Source organism: Mauremys mutica, chromosome 1, assembly GCF_020497125.1.
Source record: "Mauremys mutica isolate MM-2020 ecotype Southern chromosome 1, ASM2049712v1, whole genome shotgun sequence".
In the NCBI taxonomy this organism is placed as follows: domain Eukaryota; kingdom Metazoa; phylum Chordata; order Testudines; family Geoemydidae; genus Mauremys; species Mauremys mutica.
The window spans coordinates 101,732,673-101,745,773 of record NC_059072.1 but is presented as its reverse complement, the minus strand read 5'-3'; the positions used below and the strand labels follow the sequence as shown (position 1 = coordinate 101,745,773).

At 43.4% G+C, this 13,101-nt stretch overlaps 1 long non-coding RNA gene across 1 annotated transcript in view; it reads left to right on the top strand.

The window, feature by feature from the left end:
- The window catches only part of LOC123349840, a 41,038-nt gene extending 28,395 nt beyond the window's left edge, over positions 1–12,643 (top strand). Inside the window, exons 2-3 of the long non-coding RNA XR_006573662.1 lie at positions 8,675–8,728; positions 12,459–12,643. This is a non-coding gene — a long non-coding RNA (uncharacterized LOC123349840). The remainder of the gene's footprint in view (positions 1–8,674; positions 8,729–12,458) is intronic.
- Positions 12,644–13,101: the final 458 nt, after the last annotated feature.

Here is a 13,101-nt window from a genome sequence, read left to right as displayed (position 1 = left end):
GGAACAGATGTTCCAGTGTGTGCACCCTCCTTCCCTTGGCTGAAAGTGCTCTGCACAGAGAGCAGATTGCATTGCTGCTCTCCTTTTGATCTAAGGAGGGGGAGAAAAAAACTCACATAAATGATGCTGGTTTTTGTGTCAGGCTGCTTGGCAATGGTGCACCTGGGTGTGTGTCTTCTGCTTTCCTTCTCCCTCATCGCTAGTGCGGCCTGCAGATGTTTTTTTCTGAGCCTTTCTTCTTCAGCCCATTTTTTCCCCTCTGTGACCCAATCCCTTATTCCCACTGCTTTTCAAATTTTCTTTCATCTTACTCTCTGGCATCACCGCTTCCAAATGATTCTCTTGACCATTGCCAACACCTCTTCTTCATCTCCTTTCTCCTTTTGGCAACTACCACACTGGATGGATGGATCATTCTCACATGATTGGGTACAAGTCCTGTCCCCTTTTTGCCTCTTCGTTTTGAGCATGTGGCTTAGCTTTATTCTCTGTTCTTGCTACAGACGCTTGGTGTTTGCAGTCCACCTTTAGCTCTGCTGTTTCTACTCTTTGACTCTGTTCCTCAGTTTGAGTTGGTGATACTGTAAAATTCAGGGGTTACCATCTTAGGCTATGTCTACACTACAGAGCCTATTCTAACATAGCTATGTCAGCATAGCCCTCTAGTGTAGACACAGTATACACTGACAGAAGGTGGAGTTCTGCCGGTATAGGAACGCCACCACCCTGAACAATGTTAGCTATGCTGATAGCAGCCCTCTTCTGTTGCCAAAGCTGCATCTACACTGGGGTTTTTGTCAGCATAGCTATGTCACTAGGGGGTGTGATTTTTCCACAGCCCTGACTGACATAGCAATGCTGGTATAAAATAACTATAGTCCAGGCCTCCTGAGGATGTAAGGCCTGCCATCACCCCGCCCCCATTTTGTCCACCAGACCAATGTGATTGGATGTAGGTATGCAGTGTTTAATTTGTAATGAAAGAGGTGTCGGGGCTGAAGCAATATTTTTACATTCATAACTAATGCAGCAAGCCCAGAGGTGCTGGGCTATGAACTGCCCAAGCCTAAAGGTGGCAGGCCTCAGCCCTGGCACAAATTAAGCACTGTATGTATGTAACCAATTAACAGACATCTCTAATGCCCAGACATGAAGTGTCTACTATCCTCTGCATTCCCATAGCTGAGGCTTAATCAACCTGGCCTCAGCCTCTATGGTTAAAAACCACTGCATTTATTTGACTTAATCCAGCCTTTTAAGGAGACACAAATCTCATCCTTGAACTGAATGTAGCCTTCAGTAAGGAGAATTTTCTGCATTCAGCTGACCTGAATCCAGCCTTTATCGAGAAAAATAAATATTTCAAATATTTGTTCTGACAGCCCATTAATATATAATATGAGGGCCAGATCCTCAGCTGGTGTAAATCAGCATGCTCCATTGGAGTCAAACTGATTTGAGCCAGCTGAAAATTTGGCACTAAACATGCTTTTAGTAAAACTGGCCATTGTTGTTCTTATTTTGAAGTGGCCAGTATTCTCTGTAGCCATATCTTGTCTTTAAAGTATCCCTTACAGAAAAATCCTACAACATTTAATTTTATGGAATTGTCATATCAGATTTATAAAATTCTGTAGCAGGATTATATTTCTCTATTTAATTGTATAGGATGTCTTAAAAATTCTCTAGAGGGAATATAATTCTTTATTATAGTATAGGTTTTTATAGTCATTTCTTTTGAATTCTGCTGGTTTACCCTCTAGTAAATTATCAAACTTTTCCATAAAAGATTTAAAGCACAGTTATAAGCCCCCTTTTTTGACTTGCCCTGTGTGACTATTATACTGTACTGTTGTACTACAGAGCATGTCAGAAAAAAAATTGTACATTTACTAAGTTGAATTTACCATGATTTTGGTGGTATTTCCCATATTAATTATATAGGGAATACCTAAGGTATTGCTGTAAATAGAAAGGGACAGGGCCCAGATCCTCAAAGGTATTTAGGTGGCTAACTACCATCGAAGTCAATGGCAATTAGGCACCTAAATAACTTAGAGGAGCTGTGCTCAGATCCTCAGTTGGTGTAAATTGCCATAGCCTCATTGAAGTCAATGGAGTTGTGCCAGTTTACAGCAGTTGAGGATCTGGCACAAATTCTTTAATTGGTGCTCACTGTACTTGGCTTTAAAGCTTAAATAACAATTATAAGACCATTTCCATAGTGCTTTGTGTAGGAAAACAGGAATTGTCATTTGGGAACAGTTCAGTGGTGAATCTAGTCAGGTATCCAGCCTCCATCAGTGGCCAGTATTTAGATGCTTCAGAGGAAGATGCAAGATCTCCATAATGAACAAATATGTACTAAAATTTCTGGGGGTGAAGTTCCCTAATTCCAGGCAGCTAGTGATTGGTTTGCCATGAAATGTGAGGATTGGTACATTTCTACCCCGTTAGTATAATTATGAATGATATTTTTAATAATATAAACAGTAAATTCTTTTTGGATCATGCTAACCTCTTTAGTGATTTTATTTTGTTTAGTTTAGTTTATATAAATGCACCTAACCAGTGCTCTGGGCTTATGCACATTCAAAAAACTATAACAATTTGAACTGACATCTACCAGCTGATCTCTTGCAAGACCCACCAGATCCCCCTAAAACCAGAACTCTTCAACCATCATCCCATTGACCACCACTACACATGGAGAAACTGTTTTTACTAAGTTGTCCTGAATGACATTTCTCCCTCAGTTGTATGCAGTGTAGTTGTAGCCATGTCGGTCCCAGGATATTAGAGAGACAAGGTGGGTGAGGTAATCTTGTTTATTGGACCTACTTCTGTTAATGAGAGAGACAAGCTTTCAAGCTTTTCCAAACCTAAAGAAGAGCTCTGAGTGGCTTGAAAGCTTGTCTCCCTCGCTAGCAGAAGTTGGCCCAACAAAAGCTATTACCTCACCCACCTTGTCTCCCTTACTTGTCCCTCAGTTGTTACAGTTAGTTCAGAACATATCCGTGTGTATGAGTGATTCAAATTGTTCTTTTCAGTTCATGTTACCTTGTTTAGACTACAGTATACTTCATCTGCATTCATGTTGCCAATTACCAACTTTGTTAGGTCTTTCTGAAATTCCTCACAATCATCCTTAGCCTCAACTTACTTATAATATGTGACATCTGCAGATTTGGCCACTAAGGCAATTACTGCTTGTCTTTGGTGGAAGTATAAATTCTTACTCATATGGCAATTTGTGGACTCTGGCTGAACTGAACAGTTTAGCAGGAGAAGATGAAAAATGAATCCTTGAATCAGCCTAACACAAGAACTAAAAGCATGCATTTAGTAGAGCAGGTGATATCATAATTGCACATAGTCCAGTTTGAATCCAGAATTAGTAGAGGAAGACTAACCAGCGGTTGCTTGGATGATCATATTTGACTTATTGAGCTAAATTTGTGGCGGGAAAAATATTATTGGCAGTCAGCAATATTTTTTCCCTTAGAAAATTCAAAATGACAATTTTTGCAATTGTAATTTTTTAACTGACAGTTTCATTTTTTCTCCAAGCACAATGTGATATAACACAGAAATGGGAGAGATGGAGAGAGAGAGAGATATGTTAAACTGCCTTCATTGAAATTCTTTGAATACACCCAGTTGTTGCTTTACATCTCTGTAGTAGTAAAAATAAAGTCCATGGAAATACATGTATATAAAAATAACCCATACAAGCAACTTCTGGAGACTGATACTAGTGCTAGATCTTTTGTATGTGCCAAGTTTACACTACAACCATAGTGTTCTTGGTCAAGATGAGACTTTCCTGTAACCCACCTTTTCCCTTCCCCAGTGTGCCCTTCAAAAGAATGTAGAGCTGGACGGTAACTTTGGACACAGCCCTGTAGAAGGGGTTGACATGTAAGCTGCACCGCCTCAGATGGTATTGTGATGCCGTGATAAACCTACAGGGCACAATTCCTTCTTGCTCTGGGGTTCAGGGACAAGTAATTTTCTGCTGACCTATACAAGCAACAGCTTATCATACTCTAGATTGCAGCTCAGCTGCATTGACTAGACCACAATGGTTCTCAAACTTCATTGCATCATGACCCCCTTCTGACAACAAAAATTACTACACAACCTCAGGAGGGTGGGACCAAAGCCTGAGCCTGCCTAAGCTCTGCTGCTCTGGGCAAGGGGGCTAAAGCCCAAGGGCTTCAGCCCTCGGGCTTTGGCTTCAGCCCCGGGGGGTGGGCTTCGGCTTAGCCCTGGGTCCCAGCAAGTCGAACACCAGCTTTGGTGACCCCATTAAAATAGGGTCATGACCCACTTTGGGGCCTGACCCACAGTTTGAGAACTGCTGGGCTAGAGAGTATTGGGAGCCATGGCTCTGCCCATTACCTAGCTGCCCCATGGGAAGCAACCATGCACCTAGAGTCAAGATCTGGGTAGCCTGTGCAGGGCTGTAAGGGGAGCTCTTCCTCCTTTTGTGGGTGCTTATTCCAAGTCATAATCTAGTCCATAATGAATAGCAGTCATCTGGGTTTGAAGAAGTGATCAGCTATTTTATGAATTTGGTACGTGTGTCCAGATATTTTTTTAAATAGATGCTACATCAAACTTTTTGAATAAGTTGCCATATGTCAGAACTTGGAACCTGACGAGGGTCACTTTCATGATAAACTAGAAACAACAAATGTGATCATACTGAATTTGTTAACTGTTCCAAACAGGGATAGTAGCAATAGTGAGAGAGCACACAGTAAACCAGATCATTAGAATGTGGATTTCCAAATGCAGTGAGCTAATACCTAGCAAGAGGAATGTGAAGTGATAACTATTGGTTGTAAAAATGAATGGCACAGACCCAAAATGAATGGGACTGAACTTTTGAAGATAGATTTTACAGGGGTTGGATTAACATTGGACTCTGCAATCAGAATATTCAGACAATGTGGGAAAGTAATAAAAAGGAAAATAGGTTATGACAATATTTACCACAGAAGGCTGTAGAAGGTAATTTGAGGTAACACAGTGTATTGGTTAGGCTGCAGTTAGAAATAGTGTAACATGTAGACCTGGTCAATGCGTATCAAAGTATAAATTTTGACAGTTCTCCAAAGGGAAAAAAATCTTCATTAAATTAATGTGGGAGGGGGCAATATTGCTACCCTGTTGAGGATTGAACCTCACATGGGCCTGGTCTAAAGCCCATTGAAGTCAATGGGAGGACTCATATTAACTTCACATGTCTTTGCATCAGTCTTTTGGCCATCCCCAGAGCTTCACAGGTCTGAACGTTTCTGTCCAGCTTAGACCCTGATCCTGCAACTTGTAAAATGTGCCTGGACTAGGGCACCTACTTAGATTTGAAGTCCTCGGGGCTCCAACTATTTGCAACAAGTTACAAGTTTGGGCTCTTAGACTGTGAGTTCTTTTGGGCTCTACCATAATATAAATATCTAGTGCAACTATTTCTCTTTGAAGAAGAGCTATGCCTTCTCCTGTTCTGAACAGCAGCCAAGCCTATTGTTGATACTCAGTAAGTAACAACAAGGCTCCCTTAATTTTGAATGTTCCCATCTCTTGTGTTCTGTCCTTTTGTTCTATAGTTGCCCTTTTAGTCAATATTGAGTGTAGTTATACAAAACTGTAATTTATTAACAACTTGTATAGTTGTTTTTATGTTTCAGAATTTCAGCAGGACTGCTCACGTGCCTAAAGTTAGATGTGATTTTTGCCATCCTTATCGACACACAAACAGGTGTGTGGACAACAGAATCAGGCCCACAGTAAATAAATGGCAGAATTAATATCTTAGACTTGTTGAAGACTGAATTTATCTTACTAAGCAACATCTTAAAAGGAGGATGTGTAATATAATGGGATGAATCCCAAACTGTGACATACCACACTAAGGCTGAAGTTGGTAAAAATTGCAGCTAGCTAGCTAGCAATGGCTGATAGAGTTTGCAAAGAAACTAGAATAGGCTTGTTTGATTTGGAGATTGTTTTAAGTAATATTTCTTAATTGCACAATAGTTTTTAGAATTTGACCCTGAGTTAGCAAGTAGATTGCAGCATTTCCAATTGCTAAGTCCATCTGTCCAAAGTTACCTAAAGGGATCTCTTCCTGATTGCTAACAAATGTTACAAAATAACATTTTTGTCACTTCAGTGAAATTGATTTCATGAGAAATTTAAATGGTGCTGTTGTAGAAGGCTTCCTTCAGTGGGACAGCCAAAACTTCTTGGACCTAGTTGCCAACTCTCTTCAGATTCTTCTTGGTCATACATCTGTCTACTTGCACTACTTTGCTGGATTCATAATGAGTCTTTATGGAAATATTTGCAGCTGCTCTCAATTAAAACAAAGATTGTGATTCCAGCAGTCAACATACGGCAAACATCAGCTGCCTAAGAGATATAAGCACTCTCCACGTACTAAAATTCAAGAGCATTATAGTTTTTGATGCTTCCTATGAGGCTGGACTCAAGTGCTGCAGGGATCGTGGGTGGTGGGACTTTGAGTATATCTACATTTCGAGCTGGAGGTGTGATTCCCAGCTTGAGGAGACGTACCCACACTAGCTCTAATCGAGCTAGCATGCTAAAAATAGATTGTAGCCATGGCAATGCAAGAGGCAGGAGAAGCTAGACATCCTGAATATGTGCCTATGGTTTTAGACAGGGATGTATTCGGCGCAGCTAGCCCCTCCTGCTGCTCACACCACTGCAGCCGCGGTCTGTTTTTAGCCCACCTGTTTGTTCAGAGCTAGTGTGGGTATGTCACCTTGCACCAAGCACTGCAACTCCAACTCAAAGTGTAGACATACCCATAGTGACTTGGCTGCTTGCTCTGAAACGTCTGTCAGCATCCTGTACATGTGCCTAAAAGGACAACTATTAACAATTACATAGTGATCAGATGGAAAAAAATTAAGAGCTTTTTCTAATCACTTTGGGATTGATTGTTACAGCCCTTACTCATATTTGCAGTGGAAGAAGCCCTCCTGCCCTTTACTTCCCTACCTGTCTCTGCTCAGATGGTGCCCCAACTGCAGTGGGGAGGGCAGGGGCTGCTTGCTCCATTACATGCTTGTATGAGCCAATGGGTGGGGAAAGGGCTGAGAGGGGTGAGGAGTGGAAGCTGTCCTGGCTCCGTCACCTCAACTTGCTTGCAGAGTAGCTGGCTGTGTACCTGATCCAACGCCCACTGAAATCAATGAGAATATTTCAGTTGACTTCAATGGGTTTTGGATTAGGCACCAGGCACACAGGGTGAGTAAGCTGCTACACAAAAAGGGGTAAAGTAACTTATTCCTCCCTCAGAACAGGGAGAAGCATGAAGAACTGTGACTCTCTGGGTGACCATCCTTTCTCTGCTCTGCTTCTGAGGCAGTGCAGCTACATGTGGCCCCGTATTCTGGTCAGATTGTCGAGTTACAAAACTATCACTATTTAGTCCACATTATGGACACCCTTCTTTGTAAATGGCATGTCAAGAAACAGTTTGTTGTTGGTAAGAGAATACATGGGATACTAATGTGAAGTTTGCTGATTCAGCAGTTTTGAACATTCAAGGGGTAATCTAAGACTAAAATATTTAATAGAATCCATCATTTCAGTGGAGAAAGAATTACAGATCTTTAATACCCACAGCAACTATAACTTATTGTGACTCTGGCCAAGTACCAATCCCCAAATTCCCTGAAACAATTTGGCCAACGTTCTATTTGCAATAATCTGCATGAAATCTATTTCTGGGTTTTTAAAATAGTCTTTTTGCTTGAAAATTGTTAGTTTTTTTCCTAGGAAGAATACAGATAACATGGCAGATAAAGAGCTCACAAGCAAATAAAATGTGAGATTACAGGCCAAGCAAGTTCACTGTTACACAAGCCATCTAAGTCCACTGATTAGCAACCCTTTGCTAGTCTTCTCCCTCCAAAATTATAATGAAACGTATTTTCAAACTGCATATATATTCTATCTTGTAATCATAAAGTGTCAGTGCAATAATCAGTGTAAAAAGTGCTGTAGGTTGAGCCCTTAGGGATTATTCAAAATGTAGGAGCTGAATAAATAACAATTTTCTGGTTTTTTGTGGCTAATGATTTATCATTTTGATTGGCTGTTGATGATGTAATGCTGTGCAGCTTAATTCAATTCCTTGTCTTTAATCTTGCAGTTTTGAAGTCAGTCTCAAGCTGCTGTTTCAGTCCCTCCTCATATGTTGCTGCATTGGAACTAGCCCATGAATAACTTTTCTTTTTGCCAAGATCTAAATGAAACCCCAAAACCTGATTTAAATAGTTCTGTGGAATTGAAAACTAGACTATATCTTTGTTGTTTTGCAGCTGGGTGCTTCTCCTAGTTGGTGGGATGGGAACAAGGATTGCTTTCTTCCTCTCTTCCTTTTTGATTTGTCCATGGGGGGAAAAGGAGTCAAGTATTTCTGCTGTTGTGGTATATTCCTAATGAGGTGATGGAAGATCCCTTATGGATCAGCTCTAGAAATCTCTCTGTATTGAATGACTATTAAAATGTTTACAATTTCTCTGGAAATCACATAGTAATACTAAGACAGCCATATATAAAACTAAGGCAAACCTATCTGAGGTTTACAAGATATCCGCTCTAATTTTATGTTAAATTCCCTCCTTCACAGGGGCCCTTTACTGAAGCACCACATGGCATCTGTTCACAGATTGACAAGGACCCTGTATGTATAAGTGGGAGGATTTAAATGTTCATTCTAGTTCTAGTGAAGTTGTTCTGTATTTGTACAGTGCATAGCACAATGGGGACCTGATCCATCGCTGGGGTTCTGAAGTTCTACTGCAATACAAATAATTAATAATAATAATACAACATTTCTGATTCTAGCACAATTCCCCATTTTGAGGCTAGCAAACATCACTGAAACTTACCTCTAAAGCTGAAATGAACTATTTAAGTGCATCACCTGTATCTCTTTGATGTGCCAAAGTGCTTGCCAATACAGTAATGTAACTGGCTAGAACAGTTGTTCCCAGGGGCGGCTCTAGACATTTCGCCGCCCCAAGCACGGCGGCATGCCGCGGGGGGCGCTCTGCCGGTCGCCGCTCCCGTGGCTCCGGTGGATCTCCCGCAGACGTGCCTGCGGAGGGTCCACCGGAGTCCTGGCTGCCGCCCTCCCGGCGACCGGCAGAGCGCCCCCCGCGGCATGCCGCCCCAAGCACGCGCTTGGTGTGCTGGGGCCTGGAACTGCCCCTGGTGGTTCCCCACCTATTTACCATTGTGGACCACATATGCAGCTCTTTGTGTGTTATGTGGGCAAGAGCCACACAATATATACTACCTGTATGGCCCTGAGGATGTCACATGAGCAGCAGCTGTGTGTTGATTGGGCCACAAGCAGCCAACGGGCCATAGGTTGAGAACCACTGGGCTAGAATAATCTAAGGACTCTTAGGAAAGCACTATCAAAAAGCCAGGACTGGGAGAAAGTATATTTTTTGTTGCTGGGATTTTCAAAGGAGCCTAAGTGCAGTTAGTTGGTCTGTTCCCATAGAAATTCAATGGGATTCAGGCCCATAAGTCCCATAGGCTCCTTTGAAAATCCCAGACAATATCTATAAGGAAAGAATTCAACTCACTGGATGCAAGAAGGAAAAACAAGCTAATCAAATGTTGATTATGGAAGTGAGGTCGGCCATCGTTTCTCAAACTGGGGTCAGCAGACCCCTGGGGGTCTGTGAGGGTACTTCAGGGGGTTTGCCGGACCCGCTGATCAACTCCTCCCCCCCCCCTCAATTTCTCCCTCTCCCTCCCTGTGCCTCCTGCATACTGTGGAGCAGCTGTTCAGCGGCATGCAGGAGGCGCTGGGAGTGAGAGGGAGGAGCGGGGATTCGGTGTGCTTGGGGGACGGGGTGGTAAGAGGCGGGGAAGAGGAGGCACAGAGGTGGAGTGGTGGTGGGAAGAGGTGGGGCAGGAGTGGGGCCTTGGGGGAAGGGGTGGAGTGGGGACATGGCCTGGGACTGAGCAGGGGATTCGGGGGTCTGCAAAAAATGTTAAATCAAAATGGGGGTCCTCGGGTTGCTAAAATTTGAGAACCGCTGAGGTAGGCCATTGGTGTGGGAGACTAGGTATGGCAGGTATTGTATGATCAGGCACACAGGAAGGCAGGAGTCATAAAATGTGCTGGTCTTTGTGGTACTACTTTGGACACAGAGGGCCTTATTCTCATTTACAGTAATGCCACTTTGCAACAGTATAACAAGGTCTTAAAACACTGCCAAGGTTGGTGTAGAGCGACTGTGGTGTAAATGAGAATCAATACCGCTGTGTCCAAAGTACTACCAAAAAGAGCAGTACTGTGGATATACAAGTGGTTTCTCATTGGCCTATCAGATCATTTACTCTTACAATTAATGACTTTATTTATTTTTAAAATCTTTTGTCTTCCTAGAAACAAGTCATCAGATTAAAATCTTTGTGATGTGAGAATTTTCATCTGATCTAAGGGGAAAAAAAACCTATTTCATCTTGTCATTTATTTTTAACAAATGTGGTTTTGTCCCAATGGTTATCTTGGTAGGTAACAGTTATCCTGCCTGAATGTTACATTCCATTGATATCTCGTAATCATTTTATACATAAGGGCTTAGTTAAGATTGTGAGTTAGCGAGACAAACAAACTGCTATGCTAACATGTAAGAACTGGAATATGAGTTTATTTACACTGACCTCACCAGTGATTAGAAGTGACCTTCACTGAGAGTGAGAGGTGCAGTTTGCAATTATAATTGTCCTATAGGAAACAGAGTATTGAACTTGCCCATTAGGGGCCAGATTCACAAGGGGGACTTTGGCTGAGACTTCTGGGTGCCATGCTACCAAATAGGATTTACAACCGTGAGTTAGGTGCCCTGGCTCCCTATACAATGCATGGGGAGAGTTAAGAGCCTAGAAAAGGATTCACAGACGCCAGCGTGCTGAGTGGGGGAGACATCTAAGAGCTAACCAGTAGGAATTGCCAAGGAGAGGGGTGTGACCTATGCTGTGCCCCTCATAAAGAGTTAGGCGCTTCCATCCAGTTGGGATTCAGAGCCGCGAACCCTCTCTTGGAGCAGGTGACTAAGCCTGGTGCTTTCTCAGGGAAACAATGGCGGTGGCACCTCCCTATACCCAAGTGCCCACTGGTTAGAGCACTCACCCAGGTTTAAATCCCCCCTTTGCCTGAGATGGAGCAAGGATTTGAACCTGTGATATTCATTGGTGGAGGTACTGGAATCTGCATCACCCACATCCCACTGAGCCCTCTAACCACTGGGCTATAGAGTTAATCTTTGTCTCTGGCTCAATGAATAGTTAAACTTTTTATATGAAATGGAACAACTTCAATAGAAGAGACTGAAAGAAACCCACTCTAGGATGCCCTCCTCTAGCCCAGTGCTTAGGGAGGTGGGTACAAACTCCTGCTCCACATTTGGCAAAGGGAGGAATTGAAGCGGGGACTCCCACATTCTGCGTGTGTATTCTTACCATTGGGCTTTTGCTTAGAAGGGGGCACCTCCAGTACCACTCCCCTGCCCCACAACCTCCTCAGGCTGTGCTTTAGGAGAGGCCTGATCCTGTGGATGTTCTTTAAGGCAGCCTCTGAGTACATCTACCAGATTGGGTCCCACAGGTGAGATAGGTGGGGCATGTGGGGAGACCTTATCCTGTGAATCCCGCGAGAGCTTAGCTGTGAGTTAGGTGTCAAGCTGATTGGCAGTGTCAGGACTGAGGTGACTGTGCACATGTCCACAGCAGAAATGTAGGTACCTACAGAGGAAGGTGGCAGCTGAGCAAGGGCTTTTTGAATGCCGGGGTACCTAGGTGTTGGACTTAGGTATCTAAAGGGGCAGTGAGGCACTTAAGAACCCCTTGTGAATCTGGACCTAGCCAACTCCTTTGCTGATGCGAAAAGGGAGGTCCTGCCAGAACGCTAAGGGCTAGATGCTGCCTGCTTTCCTCACTCTGGGCCTGATTGTGGCCTGTCTTGCATACTGTGCAAGGGAGTAGAGGAGTTATAAGGCTCCCCTTTCTCCCTTTTGCTGGTGCCCCATACTGTTGCTTCCTGCATGCTGTGGGAAGCAGGCAGATGATGTACCCCTTGCATTCTCACTATCTTATTTTGTAGTCAGTCCCATCGATTTCAGGGAGACAACTTGCAGCGTTAAGGTACAACTCCGTAGCCAGATTCTAATGCCCTTAGCCAATGAGCCTTGTTGTGGAGTTAGGTGCCCCTCAAAATGAGTCAGGCCATCAGACTCTGGTCCGGAGGGCCAGTTTGTGTATCCCTTACAGAGCAGTTACTCCCATTAATATTCCCAGTGATTTCAATGGGATTAACCCCAGAGCAATGAGTTGTACACTGAGGGGAATAAGGGGTTCACAATCTGCCCTGCTTAAATTCCTCTTTGCAGGAGACATACCACACAGCTTATACACATGAAAGAGAAACCTCAAGTGTGTTGGAAGTGGCATAAAGAACGCCTGTGTGCCAAGATTATGCCGGTTACAGAAAACAAGACAATGAACGACACGCTCATCTAAACATCAAACATTCACAGTGAAAGGAAGGAGAGACTTTTTCCCCTTACTAATAACCAATTAGGCAAGTTCACAGAGGTGTCAATAGATGGCAATTGCATAGTCATCTGGATAATTGTAAGAAGCTTGATTGCTAATCTGGTCTACAAGAAGCACTGAGGACAGGCTAAATGTCACAAAAGCTTTCAACTGTCTAGTGCTCATTTGGGGATCAGTAAAGGCTCAACTGTGCACTGATCTAATGCAGTCATGCAGGAAAGCAGGGGCAGCCATGTTATTGCCTGGATCTAGGCTCTAGGTATTGTGGGGAGAGCAGGGCAGTACCCCCTGATGCTCGCTCCCATCAGCAAGTGGGTAGGGAGGGCTGAAGCCATAGTTCCATCCTTCCACCAGGCACCAACCAGCACAGTTGTTTGGACATGCGGAGGGGAGCAAGCTGTGACCTTGTAAGGCCTGTAGCAATTTACTCCCAGTACAACAGGGGAGCTCAAGTGGAACTGTGCCTCAGAGGCATCT